Raw genomic sequence first — 14,999 nt, 5'->3', positions numbered from 1 at the left:
CAGAAAGAAGATGGAGTGTTTGAATGCACAAGTCCCTGGGTAGACTATGGACCAACTATGGATAATTAGCTCAGCTCTTCTCATTACCCACCCAAAACACAGATAGTTCATCAGATTCCAGGCAGTTTCTAGAAGGAAAGGGCAACCAGCATCTCTTTTTCCAAAGTGGAAAAGTATAAAGAGTCTCTGAAATGTACTTGCCTGCCCTTTGGGAGTAGCCTAATTGCCTAATTGTCAGAAAATGGGTAGGGCTGGGAGTCAGAAGAGCTTTTGCACAGTGACATGTGAGCCAGGAGATTTGGGGGTGAGTTTACTCAAGTCATAAAAAAACGACCAAGCAGTGGTTTTCAAATTGGGGTGTAAGCAGCTACGAGGTCAAAGGTAAACATGTAGTGTAGTTTACGGAAACATCAATTTTACTTTGAAAGTTTGGGGGTAAAAGGGGTGAGTCATTTAAAGTTATTTTTAAATATTAGAACATATATATATATGCTTCCCTGGTGGCTCAGATGGTAAAGAATCTGCCTGCAATGCAGGAGACTCCGGTTCAATCTCCCTGGAGAAGGGAACGGCTATCAACTCCAGTATTCTTGCCTGGAAAATCTGACAGACAGAGGAGCCTGGTGGGCTACAGGCAATGGGGTTGCAAAGAGTTGACACAATTGAGCAACTAACACATATACACAGAGAAGACAAGATTTAGAAGACTTCAAATAAATAAGGAGACCTGTTCTGTCAGTCCTTCTAAGCCTCAGGAGACCAACTCCTCTCTCCTCTGCTATCATGATGCCTCAATGGAAAAACTTGAGAAATACTAAAGGACAGGGTCTCCTGGGCTGCTGTTTCTACTTTTAACATCTAGGGATTGTGTTTCTTACCTAGTAGTAAGAGGAATCTTTAGGGACCTGTGATCCAGTGGGGTTTAGTTTGTTAACTGCAGCAGGAACACAAAGTTCACTGCAGCGAAAGATTTTATCTGAATCACTAACCCTCCTCAAAGAAAAGAATGCTTTTCCAGGCCATTCACTTGCCTAAAACGATCATGGGGGTGTACTCTGGACTTGGTGTTACCTTTGGGGCTGGGCAATCTAATGTACCAATTAATCTACTATAAAATCAGAGCTGGTCAAAAGTACTTGGACTGTTCATGTCCATTGCATTTCAGTTCTAATTTGCTCACTTGGACAAGAGATAATCTTGCTTTAAGAAATCCATCAAATTAACTATTTTTCGTAGGAATTTACAATATGACTCAGGATAATATGGTAATGAAAGAGCAGATTTGGAATTGCAGATCATTTTATATCCCCACACATATTAAACATGACAGAATGGGGGACCAGGTTTAAGGTCAAAAGAAGTCAAAATCAAGTTTAAATCAAACGTTCAGACTGAAAAGGTATTGAGGCGTATGGTTCTCAGAGGCCATTATAGAGATAAGTTAGAGTAAGAGTGTTAGAGTAAGTTAATAATGTTAGTTTTTATCTTAAACTTTTATAACCAAAATTTTCATCAGCTACTTACTCCTGATATTTGCCAAATGCCTTCCTTTCCAATCATAATATAACAAAATCCTCCATCATGCTTCAAAAATTGGATTTTTTTTTTTCAGATTTCTAGGTGTGAATTGTGATTTTTCAAAGAGAAATCACAAATGTTAACAAATTTGGAAATGATTCAGTGTTACAATATTTTAATCTAGATATCTAAATGCTTCTTACTCAGCAACATTTATCAACCAAAATTCTATATGCTTGAAAAAACTGTATTGGAAAACCCCTAAAGAAAAAAAATCTAGTGCATTTTCTAGAATGTAGACTTCTAAAAAAAAAACCACTATCTGATAATTTCTGTAATAAGTATAAAAAGAAGTATGATGTAACTGTAAAAAGAAAATTTTTATGCATCATTATTCCTTAAAGGGAGGATTAGCTTAAGGATTTTTTCTAATGAGAGTGAAAACTAGCAAACTTGGAATACATTTAATTTCCTTGGCAACAAATGAACAAGATCCACAAGTGATGGTAGCTTTTACTCATGTATCAGAGGTGTTTCTATCTCAAAAACATGAAGTTTTAACTCAAAAGGAAATTTTTAGAATATAATGTGAACTTAATATCTATATATGTTTCTACTTGATATCATTTAATCGTCATGAACTTTTGAGGGTACACTACTATGAATAAACTATATATCCCAAATAAGTCTAAGCTGAGATACCCTATGGTTGGGATGAGTAGTTTTCATTTCTTTGTTTTAATTACAAGATTCAATAAATATCTGTTGAGTAGATAAATGGATAGATGGATAAATGGGACAAAACAAAAAAAAATGATTCTCTTTATTTTAAATGTATATATCAGTTATATTTTCTATAAAGGATACTTTTGTACAGTCTAAATGTACTAGCCTGAACTGTGTTTTTAATACATCAAAACTAATAGTTATGAGATGTGTAAGGGTCTGAACTTTCAGTTAGCAAGATGAAATATCTACTGCTGGTTGCATTATTAGTTGAAAATTCTCTGGGGAAGCCTGCATTCAGAGCAAGATATAAAATAGAGAGAAACATCTGTCACTAACTATTTGCTTTTGAGAAGTTTCAGAAGATCAGCTGTTCAAAATTTTCAAACAGTCAGGAAACAACGCAGCCAATACCTTAATATATAACAGGAATATATGGCATAACCATTGGAAAAGAAGAGAAAATGTTATCATTATCTTCAGATGATATGATTACATACCTAGAAAATCCAAGAGAATTAAATTTAATTCTCACTAGGAAAAAGTGAGTTCTGTTGAGCTGCCAGAAATGAGATAACTAAATAGAGTTAAATGGAACCAATAGTCTTCTTGTTCTCCAGCACAGCAATAATCACGTAGAATACAAAAAAGAAAAAATATATCATTTATAATAGCTACATAAAACAAATGGGAATAATGCTAACTGAAAATGTTTTAGACAGATATAAAAATTAACAAACTATCTGGAGATATAAAGTAGTAAGGGAATAAAACTGAGAGATTTTTAGATTAGTGTTCTTATCATTTAAGAATATTAGATCTTACAAAATTATAGATTCAACACGATTTTAATAAAATATTAAAAGGATTTTTTGTTGCTGGAAGAGGTTATTATGATTATGGGAAAGAACTTAAAAATGATTTTGAAATTTATCTGAAGAAGACATAGATGAGGACAGAAAAGAAATTTCTGAAAAAGAATCACAGTATATGGAATTGGTACTAGTAGATGGATACATATGCTATTAATCTAAAACAATCAGAACAGTCTGTTACTAACAAAGGAATAGATAGCTAAATCAATGAAACTGACTAAAAGTATCTTGAGAGAGACCCCAGTTCACCAAGAACTCAGGATCCAAGATAAGTACTGCATATGGGAAAAGATGCCTTATTCGTATTGAAAAAGGTTTAGAAAAATTGAAAAGAAAAAGTTATTTTGTAAACTCAGAACGTTCCTCAAAATAAATTCTATGTTGATTTGATTAAAAAAGATAATCCACAAAATGACAAAAGAAAATATAGGTGAATCATTCAGCAGTAACAGGCAGGCATGTCTTTTGAAGAATTAAAAAAGCAAACAATGCATACAAAGAAAACAAAAAAGAACAACAAAAAGCTCCATCTTTTATGGTTTCAATCGGTGACGCGAAGCTTCTGGTTCAATGTCAGCCTGAGTGCAAGCAGCTATCTAACTTCCCCCACAAAATCCCCAGTAAAATAACTAACAGTTGATTTAAGAAATGGGGAAAAAGAGAACTTTCAGCAAGGTTAGAAACAAGGAAAGTGTATCAGCCACATGTTTTGAAGTCTGTGCTGCTATTAGTTATACTGAAAAACCCCAGCTTTTGCCCAGGAGTTGTATTAAACCAATAAACAACAGGTCACTGATCAGATTCTCTTGTGCCAACAGCAGTGAGGCTTGGCCAGGGTGGATACTTCGCATACAGGCTGAGGACACGGAAAAGCTGGGTAGAAAGAAGTAACCCCCATAACAAGAAACTGAGCAGAGGCGACATATCCCTACCAGGCACCCCCCTGACCAGAACCCCCTCCACTCTGTACTGAAGCTATACCACCATGGAACTCCATCAAATTGACACCAAGGAATCTTTTACTTCATGTATGAGGTGAGATGCTATCTACAGTCAGGTGGCAAGTGACGGGCCATAAACACAGATTTCTCTGCCCTGGTTGAATAAAAAGAAACAAGCCTGAACAGACTTCATTCAAGATGAATAAATGAATAAAAAAAAAAAAGCAGAAAACTAGACTTGTAAGGAAGATCCAATATGAGACCAATGGAACGATTTTGCAAACTAAAACGAAGATCAAGATGGAACGCTCAAGGTTTATCATAAAAAAGTGGGAAATATTAAGATACCATCATGCTTTATGTTTTCAGTAAAGCTGAGTAAAATTCATGCTTTCTTCACGGACATATGAACTAAAAAAGGAAAGAGGAGAAGAAAAGACAACACACTGAACTTAAAAGGGACTGAGAGCTATCCAGAAATAAAAATAGTAGTTGGTTGACGTAAGAAAGGAATCTGAGTAAACCAACATTTCAATAGCAGATTAAAAAAAAAAAAACACTTAATTTTATGCACTGAAGAGAATTGTCAGTGTACAAAATGGAATCAATGAAGTGGAGGATACACCGGACGTATTCGTACAACATACTGAAAGAGGAAAAAGATGAAAATGATCAGAGAGCTAGTGACAGCTATGGAGGCTAGAAAACAAAGCTCCAACCTAAGAACTATTAATGCCTTAGAAAGAGAGAGAGAGAAAGTGAGTGAGAAAGAAATGAAATAGGAGCAATACTTAAAAGGTACAGGTAACAAAGTCTTGGGAGGTTCAGAAAGGAACTGAGAAAGAAGATCCAAAGAGAATTTGGTGCTCAAGGCAAAGCAACAAAAAGCCTGTGAACACCCTAGCAATTATAGAGATAAAGGGAGATTTCTAAAATTATTAGCCTTTCTGCCCCCCCAAAAAGAGTTAGCTACAAATGAACTCATTGGCTTCCGACTTCTCTTGGGCAGTACAAAACACTAATAAAAGTCAATAGAAACATCTCTACTGAATTTTGAGTGAAAAATGTATTACTCCAAATAAATACACTCAATCATATTCTATTTCCTGCCAGAAAGTGAAAAATATTCCCAAATATGTACTGGATCAAAAACTACAGCAGTTCCCAGGAATACCACTAGAGCTAGATTCTGAAGGAAAAAAATTAGGCATTGGGATTAAATATTTATGTATTAGGATGTTAATCACAGCATGATTTATGAGAACAAACAATTAGTTTGCTTAAACAACGCAAATGTTAAGTGACAGGAAGTGCTAAATAAATGATGGTATCTTCATATCATCGGACATTAATCAGCTCTTAATAACCATGTTTTCTAATCATGTAGAATATCTGATCCAAACACTTCTCGTGTGATATAAATATTTTTTTCTTTAGGAAGCAAATGTTCTATTACCAGAAAACAAAAAATATTGTAAGACAAAAATTCTAAAAATACCCCCTGGGCTTTTATGCTTGCAAACATGTCACTTCCTGAACAATAGGTCAAATGTTACGAAAATCTAGGGACAATCATGTATAAGCTGCAAGTACACTTCCCAGCCTGAACAGCCTCAGATGCAAGAAAGTAGCAAGATAGAGAAATTACATTCTTTTGCTAAGTCTGGACATACTTTCATGATTGTGAACTCTGCCCAGTTAGATGAGATAATAAGCATATCATATGTCATAGTCTGTTGTCCAAGTTGATCAGCAGAAATTATAATAACCAGTGTTACTGAAAAATAAGTCACAAGGTAAAATACAGTTTAGTATTTCAACAACCTGATGTTAATTTGAATAATTCAAACTCACAGTGAGTGGGTGGTGGTAGAGGGGCTGGCCAACTTTTAAGAAAAGAGATTAAAGGAAAGAATGAGCAGAGTGACAATGGCTTGCAAATTGCAGCTTTCCAATAATAGTATAATTTGCATAGCACTTTTCATAGAACTTGGGAATAAAAATGTTACATTATAACTGCTGGTTATTACTTCTAATAATAAGACATAACTAATGGAAGCACCAAATGAGACAGTTTAAGCATGACATTTAGGCTATGGCTCCACTGTCTCATCACCTCCTTTGATTCAATAGGATTTTAGATAAAAAGAGAGGGGTTTCTTAAGGAAAAAAAGGCATCTGAATTTTACTTTTCTTAATAGCAGTAGGGAACGTAGAGATTGTTTTTGGGTTTCAAATGGCTAAAGATATTGGGCTATGGTTTGGTCTCTTTGGGGACTTGGAGCATGTATTTTAGAAGTGTGAGTCTGTGGTATCAGGGCCCCATAATCACTGTCTTATGCTTTAATCAACTAAGCTATTCCATCAAGTACAAGAGCATCAAACATGACTATGAAATATTAGGAAGAGTAAATTGTTATGTAAAGAATAAATAATTACACGTTAAATCCAGGAGTAATATGGGAAGAAATATTTGCCAAGAAACACTGTTTCCAGTGTGACATAAAAACATTAAAACTAGAGTGAGACTGTCTGATGATAGAATATTTTAGGTTGAGAAAGTGTGATGAAGGATTTGCTATATATGTTTTGATTGAAACTAAATGTGTTCTAGGTATGGGTCCACCTAGGTTTGGGGGTAAAAGTTACAAGCAAAGTAATCAGTCAGCAGATCCAAAATATTAAACTGCTTATAAACTGTTTAAAACAAAAATAATGCCACTAAATCAAAATGTGACTAAAATATAGGGGGGCATTGTTAATTGCTTTTTAAAGCTATCTGACTTTATGAATGAACCTAAAGAAACATCTAGAGTTCTAAACATTTTTCATATAAGCAACACCACTTCCTCAAAATCCATGATACTTTATATTTGAATTCACAGATGCATATCCCAAAATGTATCATTAACTTCAACTCATCAGCAAGAGAAACAGATAGGAGAGAAATGATGCCTTTCTTAAGAACTCTGAGAAGAACCATAGTCATGTTCTTCTAGAATGAAAAGCTAGAGGTTTTCTGTCCTAGACCTTGAAATTAATCTCTTTTTCTGGTCCCTCTTTCAAAAGACAATCCAATCAAAAGACAATCTGGAATTTAAAAAATCAGGGCAGCAAACTATTTTAAAGGAAAAACAAATAGCATGTTCTCTGAGGGCTTCTGTGTTAACATATAGCCAGGATTCAGGTTCCTGTTCCTCCTAATATTGCTAAACATAAAAAACAGAATAAAGCAGACGGCAGTTTTTAATGAATCATCTTTTTAAAAAAGACATGGTGGGCAATTTTAAAGCTTTCTTCATGTCTTACTGAAAAGCCTCAATATAATTATTCTCATTAATATCATCAGCTGTCATTTACATAGAATTTTATCCAGTGAATAAAGTGCTTCCAGCATGCACTATCTCATTAAATTTCAGACGTGGACAATAGGTACTCAAAGGGTTGGTTTGGAGGCTGTCAGCCTGCACAAAAAGGAAGATTTCCAATTACGACTTTCATTATTTAGGCTACTCAACACTGTCTTCCCCAGATTATCAAATATCAGTCTCATTGTGACCCCATAAGTATTTGGATTCACAACTGCCCCCGTGCTATTTACAGAACAGCAATAAGTATATTAAGAAAATCTACTGGCTTTGCGATAAAGCTGACTGTAACCAGCTCATAAAGCTGGTATCTGTGTCCTTCAGCAGGAAGGAAAAAATCCCGTCTGGGGGAGAGCCTGTCCTGTGGTGTGGTTCAGTACAATAGCTCTCTTTTTCTTTACAGGGTCAAAAATTCAGCAAAAGAAATTAATAAAAAGCCTTCTCAGATTAAAAAAAAAAAATCTCTCTCTACCGCCAACCTCAATGCCCCCTCCCACCAGAAGACAGAGACAGAGAATTTTAGAAACAGGAGTTTATTCACAGTGCTTAACTCAAAGCAGACTTCCCCTGGATTAGAAGTGCAATTTACATACTGTATAAAATGTCAGGATGATATTCTGGTTCCTTATACACACTGCTGATTTTATTGTATACTTTACAGTCTTTTCCTCCCATAAAAATTTCCCCTTTCGAGGTTTAGATCATTTTCTAACGTAAAGAGTAGGCATTCACATTTTTCTTTTTGAAATAATGAGGCAAAGTGGTTCGCCATCAACATCTGAAGTTCAATAGGCATTGGCCCATGAATATATATGTATATATATGAATATGGGTAAGTGTAGGCAGATAAAGAGAAATAATAGTAACCAACATTGATTGAGGGCTCTCAAAATGCTAAAGCTCTAAAATTCTTATTAGTCAATGCCTGAAATATTACTGCCAAAGTCCTGTTTGAAAGTTGGGATGAGTGGTTATGTTTAAACTTTGAACTCCAAACAGAAATTTCAGCCAGTTTTAGAGGCTGGTTGCAATTTAAGCTCCATATTGAACTAACAGTGTAAATGCTCTAAACCTCACTTTTTTTTTTTTTTTAATCTGTAAAATGAGGCAGTATTATACATCTCTCTCAAGGCACATTAAATTAGAAAAAAAAATTAATGTTTTGAAAGTAATTGTCAAAGTGCCTAGAACATAACAAGAGCTTTAAAAAGAGTTAGTTCCCTTTTTCTGCTCTATTCATTATCTGTTATTTAACCTAGAAATCAAAGAAAATTGTGCTGCTCTGTGGACCTGGCCCCTGAATTCCTGATTTGTTTTAGTGGAGGGACATAAGCACTTGTTCACTTCCTTTCAAAAACAGTGAGAGAAATGACTACAAATTAAACTATGGCAAAACATCAGAATCCCATCTCAAAAGGCTCATTCCTGTGTTTTAACAGCCTCCAACCCCGCCACCCTGGCTCACCCTATATCACTTTCAGGAGAAAGGAGAGAAAAGGAGAGTTGTAAAATCATTTTGTTTCCTCAAGCTTAGAAAACACAAAAGTGCATTTTATATACCTAACTTTAGTCAAGGCAACTTAATTTTTCCCTTAGGGTCTGAGTGAGTTAGGATGGTTCCATGGATACCACCCTTGTAGAAAGAACTTTCAAGGGCTGGATTTTGGAGACACCCAGAAATTTAGTGTTACCTGCGGCATGCACCTTAAGATCTTCTTGTGGTCTAATCCGGAGAGGACTTTTGTGAGGATTCCAACTTTGCAACACCTTGGACAGGCCTATGCCAGACTACCAAATGGATGTCCCTCAGGTCTCCTATCCCCGCCTTCCTCATCCATGGCAGGCATGACCAATTGATCCCAGTGCACTTCCCCCTGTGAGTCTACACTTGGCACTCGAAAATTTCTCAAAACAAGTTTCCAGGCAGGCAGCCACCACCGACAGATCAGAGTTCCCTTGTGAGCTGAAGCCACCCCCAGACTAGGCTAAAGGTTACCTTTGAACTACTTGTGAAAAACAAGGGCAGAGGGTGCGTGCTTGCTGAATAAATGAACTGTCTTCATGTAATTCTAATGGGAATATTTACCCTACTTGTGAGCACAAATGTCTCAGGCATTTCATTACCATTCATTTATTCATTTAGATATAAATACCCGGAATACCACTTATAAATCACTCTTATCTCTTCATTAATAAGCGCTTCTTAAGAGTCATTATGAGATAAAATAGTCTTGGCCGGTTCACATTGCTGTATGTCGTTATAATTAAGAAAAGTATACATCTTTATGAGTAGTCTATAATTCGGGCTCTTCAGTAATTAGATTGAAATGAAGTTTTATTATGTTTCCATTTCATTTTCTATAGTAGTGGATAAATGGAAGCCTACCTGGGGTGCCTGTCACCCAGATAAGCTTCTGTTTTTATGGGCAGTGCAAAGATGTACCGAGAGCTGATTCCTTCAAAACAAGCACTGCAAAACAAATGTCTGATTCTTTGGCCAGTGTGCATTAGTGGCAAAACAAACAGGCCATTATATCTGTGGCAAAGAATGAGATTGCAAAGTCAGTGAGGAACAAGGCACATTATCAGCTGGTCTACATTGTAAAACAAAGGCACAAAAGCGCTGTTAATACACGAAAAAGCCAAAGTTTCACGGTTCTCAGTGAACTTCAATGGCTGGTGGGATCAACCTGAATTTAAGTTGACTTGTCTCTGTTTAGTTTCCATATTTTCCTTACCAGACGGCATGTCTCCCTTTCTGATCAGGATCTACTCAGCAGTATTCCTGGGTACTGGCCTCTTTTTCTCTCTGTCTCTCTCAATTTGTTGCTCTTAAAATGATAGCCTGTGTTTATTCAGGACTAAAAAAAATAAATCAACCTGTTTGAAACACGAGTAAACTTAAATTTGCTGCATCTATTTTCACGAGTGCGGTTCTTCTTGGGGCATGTGGTAATATTTGAAAGAAAGCAAACGCAACTAAAGAATCGCTTTGGAATTTTACACGCATTTCTAGGACCTAACCCTGTAACGTTAAGGCCTTTAAACTATGAGGAATTTTGAAACCACCATCATCCAATGCCATGTGAGATGAACTGTGTTTTTTTGATTTTGTCACTTTTGGCCAGCTGGGAGGGCAGCAGACAGTCCACACCACAGTGGATCAGAAGGCTGCAGTTTCTTTTCTTGCATTTTTGACGGTGTGTGGAGAACAAGTAGGCATCTGTAGAGAAGCTTCACTTCGACTCTTTCCCCTGCTGCTTCTGACGAATGATAACAAAATAAGATCTAGGCTGCAGGACAAAAATTTCCCTAAATATTTAGCCCTATCCCTGCTGAATAAAATAGCCTTATTTCGGTGCATCCATATTATACTATGTGCTGGCAAAATAACTCTTTAATTCATGTTTTTCCTTTGAAAGGTAGGAGGAAAGAGGCAAAATGAAACAAAAACCTAACTGCCTATTAGTTTTAGTTTATAGATGAGCCTTGATAAGCCTCAGAAGCCACTAATTAGAAGGAGCTCACTAATGAGGAGATGGTGACAGCCTTCTCCCCGTTCTTTGCTGGCTGTTATTGGATGCTCCCTACAAGGGCCCCTTTCAAATGTCTCTTCTTGGAAAGTCCTTCCCGGCCCTGTTCCCCCACCCCCACTGCCCTAGAAAGGCACTCTTCCTGCCACTGTGCTCCACCTACTTGAGTCGTCATGTCCTTGATGTTGACCTTGGTGATGTTGAGTCTGGTTAGAACACGAGCCAACTGAGCCCAGGCTAACACCTCTTTCTAGCTCAGCACCCAGAACAGCATCTGGGTACTCACCTGGGGTCTGCTGACTGATGGACTGACCAAAGAAATAAAGGACCCAAGGGATAAAGAGCAATTGCTAAGGAAATTTAAGGGCCTTAATTTTCCGTTCTCCACAGTGAGCTGGAAATCCATCTGCCTAAGGTGTGGTGAAACCTGATGTGTTCAAGGAGCACTGGCCTGTGATCCACTTTCTCTCCAACATCCTCTGTCTGCACCTGCTTCCTGGCCATGGCTGCAGACACTCATGTGGGAGAAGATGGAGGAGAGGATGCCTGAGCTTGTGCTAAAGCTATGGGGATCGAGGCGGAGGCCAATGGCGACCCCTCCATAGGAGCACATCCTCTCAGCCAGGGGGAGGGGGACTGGCCGTGCACTGGGCATGGAGCCCTACTGAAGTCTTCTGTCATTTCTCCTTCCACCAGCACCACTTTCAGAGGATGACTGCGTAATACATGCCACTTACAGTAGCATCTCACAGACTCAAGCTTGACCATACTCAAACTGTCCATCAAATAACACAAAGGTGAAAAAAAAAAAAAAGTCCTGCTCATTCCATGCCTTTTCAACAACTCTTAGGTGCCCCCCCCTCACCCCTATTTCAGGGTCTCCAGGGACTAGGGAAATTCCTATTTCTTATTGTTTACTGGAATGAATGATCCTCTTCTAGACACTGAAGTCCTTGAGTACTGGGAATGCCATATATACATCTATGTTCCCCATGCGGCCCAGGACAAGCACCAGGCAAGACCAAGCTGTATCCTGCAAAATCAAAAGCTTATGGTCAGGACTGTAGTTTAGATGGATGAGAGCAGGCTGCAAGACTGCTGATGCTACTATTGTCTAACAGAGGGGCCTGAACTGATCATGGGACCTCATCCCGGTTGGTCTGATCCACCCCAGGGAGCCAACAACGGCCTTGTGGAGAGGAGGTGGCCCTGCAAAGCACAGGCTATGTCTCAGACGGCTGATGGACCCCGAAGAATGAATGAGCTTTACCCATGTGCCTGCTCCCTAGTTTTTCTTATCTTCAAACACCCAAGAGCATCACGAGAAGCATAAGAAAATACCATCTAGGTTTCCAAGGATAAGTTTTGTAATTGAAAGTCCTACCCATTTTTCACTGCGACCAGCCCTGGGTTGAGAAAGACACCTTCTCCGGGTTGTGGGAACACACGTCTTTCCCCGCAGCTTCAGGAGGCATCGGAAGTGTCCTGAATCAGGCAATTTCCTTTCTGTGGAGCCCCATGTGTGCACACAATGAGAGCTCATTTCCTCCTATTGGCTTTTGTTTGAACCGTTTCCTTTGATATGGGATGTCTTCCGCTCTCCTTCGAAGTTATCTAAATCCAGGCATCCTTCTCAACCCGGGGCCCCTCCAACTGGAGTCAGGCCCAGCTGGTCTAACTCTGATGGCTGTTCCCTCTCTCCTGCCACAGATTAAGCAGTAAGTGCCTGGGCCCCTTAATCCAAACAGAGTCACAGTCAGATTCTCCATTGTGTGCACGTGTGTGTGTTCAAGATGGGTATGCACGTGTGTGTCTTAACACCTCAGTGTGACTGCCGGCTATCAATCATCTTTGTTTTGCTTGCTTTCTGAAGCATCTGTGGACAAGCACACAGTTGGCTTTTAATCAGGATTCTAAGTAGAGAGAATGAGCCTCTTGAAAATGATTCACAATGAATTGGAAGATTTGTAGATATCCTGGGCTGAAACCGAGACTTTCTATCCCAGAGTATCATAAATTTCTCTCTGCATTCCACCCCCACTTTTTAAATTTCTTTTTCACTTTTCTGTTATTGCTCCCTGTGTATAGATCAAATGGACTCAGCTCCACACTTCTTTCCTCCTGTCTGTGTGTGACCCAGATCTCATGACCTGGAGCGCCAGTAAGCACCTAACCTGTGAAAATACTTCTGCTGTTGATGGCTTCTCAGTGGGAAACAAAATGGACATGTGACACTGAGCCTTCCAACACAGGCAACTGGGTCACTACATCCAGGAAGGAAGGAGCATGTGGTTGCAGGAAACACCTTGGAGAAATCTCTGCTTATTTATTCTCCAAGCAACAAAGGACCATCCTTTCCTCAGGGACCAGAGGACCAGAATGGACTGGCAGCTGTTAGGAGAATATCAGGGTCTCAGAGGAAATTCATTTGCTCATTCATTCATTCATTCCAAAAGTGTAAGTTCAGGAGTTTGGTCCCCATGTGAGCCAGTTACCTTCTGTCTAAATGACCTAACAGCAGCCTGAGTGGGGACAAAATCACCTTTATCTTTGCTGAAACATCTCAAAGCACAGGCAATTAGGGAGCTGGGCTAAGAGCTCCACTTTCATACACACACGGTATGAAAGTTCTCGAAAGTGGCCCAGTCCTCCTGTTTTCAAAGCAAAAACATTTCTTTAGTCCACAGTAACATGCTCCAGTGTCTTACCATCCCTATCAAATGTAAGTCTTCCCCAAAAGTCTGGTATAGTATTATTCTGTAGAATATAAAGCCTTCTTGCATTTTGCTGAGAAAACAGTGAACTCTTAGTGAGTGATAGCAAGACTTGGAGAAACTGCAGAAAGAGTCATGGTGAAGCCCTCCTCTTTCCGGAATTGTGTAGAGGGTCTGTAGCATTCACTGGGGATTAGTCCCCCACCAGCTTCACGTTCACCCAGAGAAATATACCCAAATATTCTTCACTGAGTGTTTATTCTGTGCAGTAGAGAATAAACCCAGTTCTCTATGTGTGTGATCTATAACGCTACCCATCACCCCAAGAAGTGGAAATGACTACCCTCATTTCAAAGATGAGAAAACAGATTCAAACACATTTTTTAATTTGCCTGAAGTTGTGCATTTAGTCTGTGATCTACCCAGAATATGAACACAGGGCTTGAATTCTCTCTTAACCTCTGGGCCAGGAGGTCTCTTTCTCATTTGTGTACAAATCACTCTGTGGTCTTGCAATAAATGCTGATTCCTGGGTCCCAACTCAGACATCCCAAGTTGGAATCTCATTGGCTGAGGCCTAGGAATCTGTCATCTGTTCTCTGGGTGAACGTGAAGCTGGTGGGGGACTAATCCCCAGTGAATGCTACAGACCCTCTACACAATTCCGGAAAGAGGAGGGCTTCACCATGACTCGTTCTGCAGTTTCTCCAAGTCTTGCTATCACTCACCAAGCAAGCTTTTAGCAAGCTTCCCAAGAGTTTGTGCAGCCAGTGAAACCAGCATTTGCAGTAACCGGTGAGGGATTTTGAGATGCGCTTGGAAAGAACAACCTCTTTCTTCATGGACAGAGTTGGGTGGGGCAGTCCATGTGGTTACAGAAATATGACCTTGTCCCAATGGCTACAAGAGCTCATTTTGGCCTGGACTGTGGGCATGTTTATCTTTGACTTAGTTTTCAAGTGGCCCTCAAGGGCGAATAAATAGGCCAATCCATTTTGTGAGACGTGCTGTACATTCTGTGCAGCTGAATGTAATCAGAAGGCTCTGTCCTACAGCAATTAAGCAACTGAGACTTATTTTAAAAGTTAGGGCGCTCCAGATAACTCCCTGGTTGATGCATCTCACCCTTGGTCTCTCTCTGTTGCCTTCATCAGTGACACTTCTTCTCTGATGTTTAAATGAAAAAAACAAAACAAAACAAAAAAGAGCTCTGGCTGAAGGGGTCAAGGTTTAGCTGGCCCCTCTTCAGTACTAAAAGACAATTTCATACAAATGTGCACAATCTCTGGTTGGCGGGGGGAGAGATGAATTCTCTCTGTGTCTG

The 14,999-nt window shown here is 38.9% G+C and overlaps 1 protein-coding gene across 7 annotated transcripts in view; it reads right to left on the bottom strand.

The window, feature by feature from the left end:
• Positions 1-14,999, bottom strand: part of MBNL2 (muscleblind like splicing regulator 2) — a 169,054-nt gene that overhangs the window by 134,204 nt on the left and 19,851 nt on the right. Inside the window, exon 1 of one of the 7 annotated variants that reach the window (XM_040267362.1) lies at positions 9,120-14,274. The exons of the other annotated variants lie outside the window; for them this stretch is intronic. The gene's annotated coding sequence lies outside the window, so the exon portion shown is untranslated. Of the gene's footprint in view, positions 1-9,119; positions 14,275-14,999 lie in introns of those variants that run through there. 7 annotated transcript variants of the gene reach the window in all.

The sequence above is a fragment of the Oryx dammah genome, unplaced genomic scaffold (assembly GCF_014754425.2).
Source record: "Oryx dammah isolate SB20612 unplaced genomic scaffold, SCBI_Odam_1.1 HiC_scaffold_24, whole genome shotgun sequence".
Classification (NCBI taxonomy): Eukaryota; Metazoa; Chordata; class Mammalia; order Artiodactyla; family Bovidae; genus Oryx; species Oryx dammah.
The sequence above is the reverse complement of the archived record's forward strand: the minus strand, read 5'-3'. Positions and strand labels throughout refer to the sequence as shown.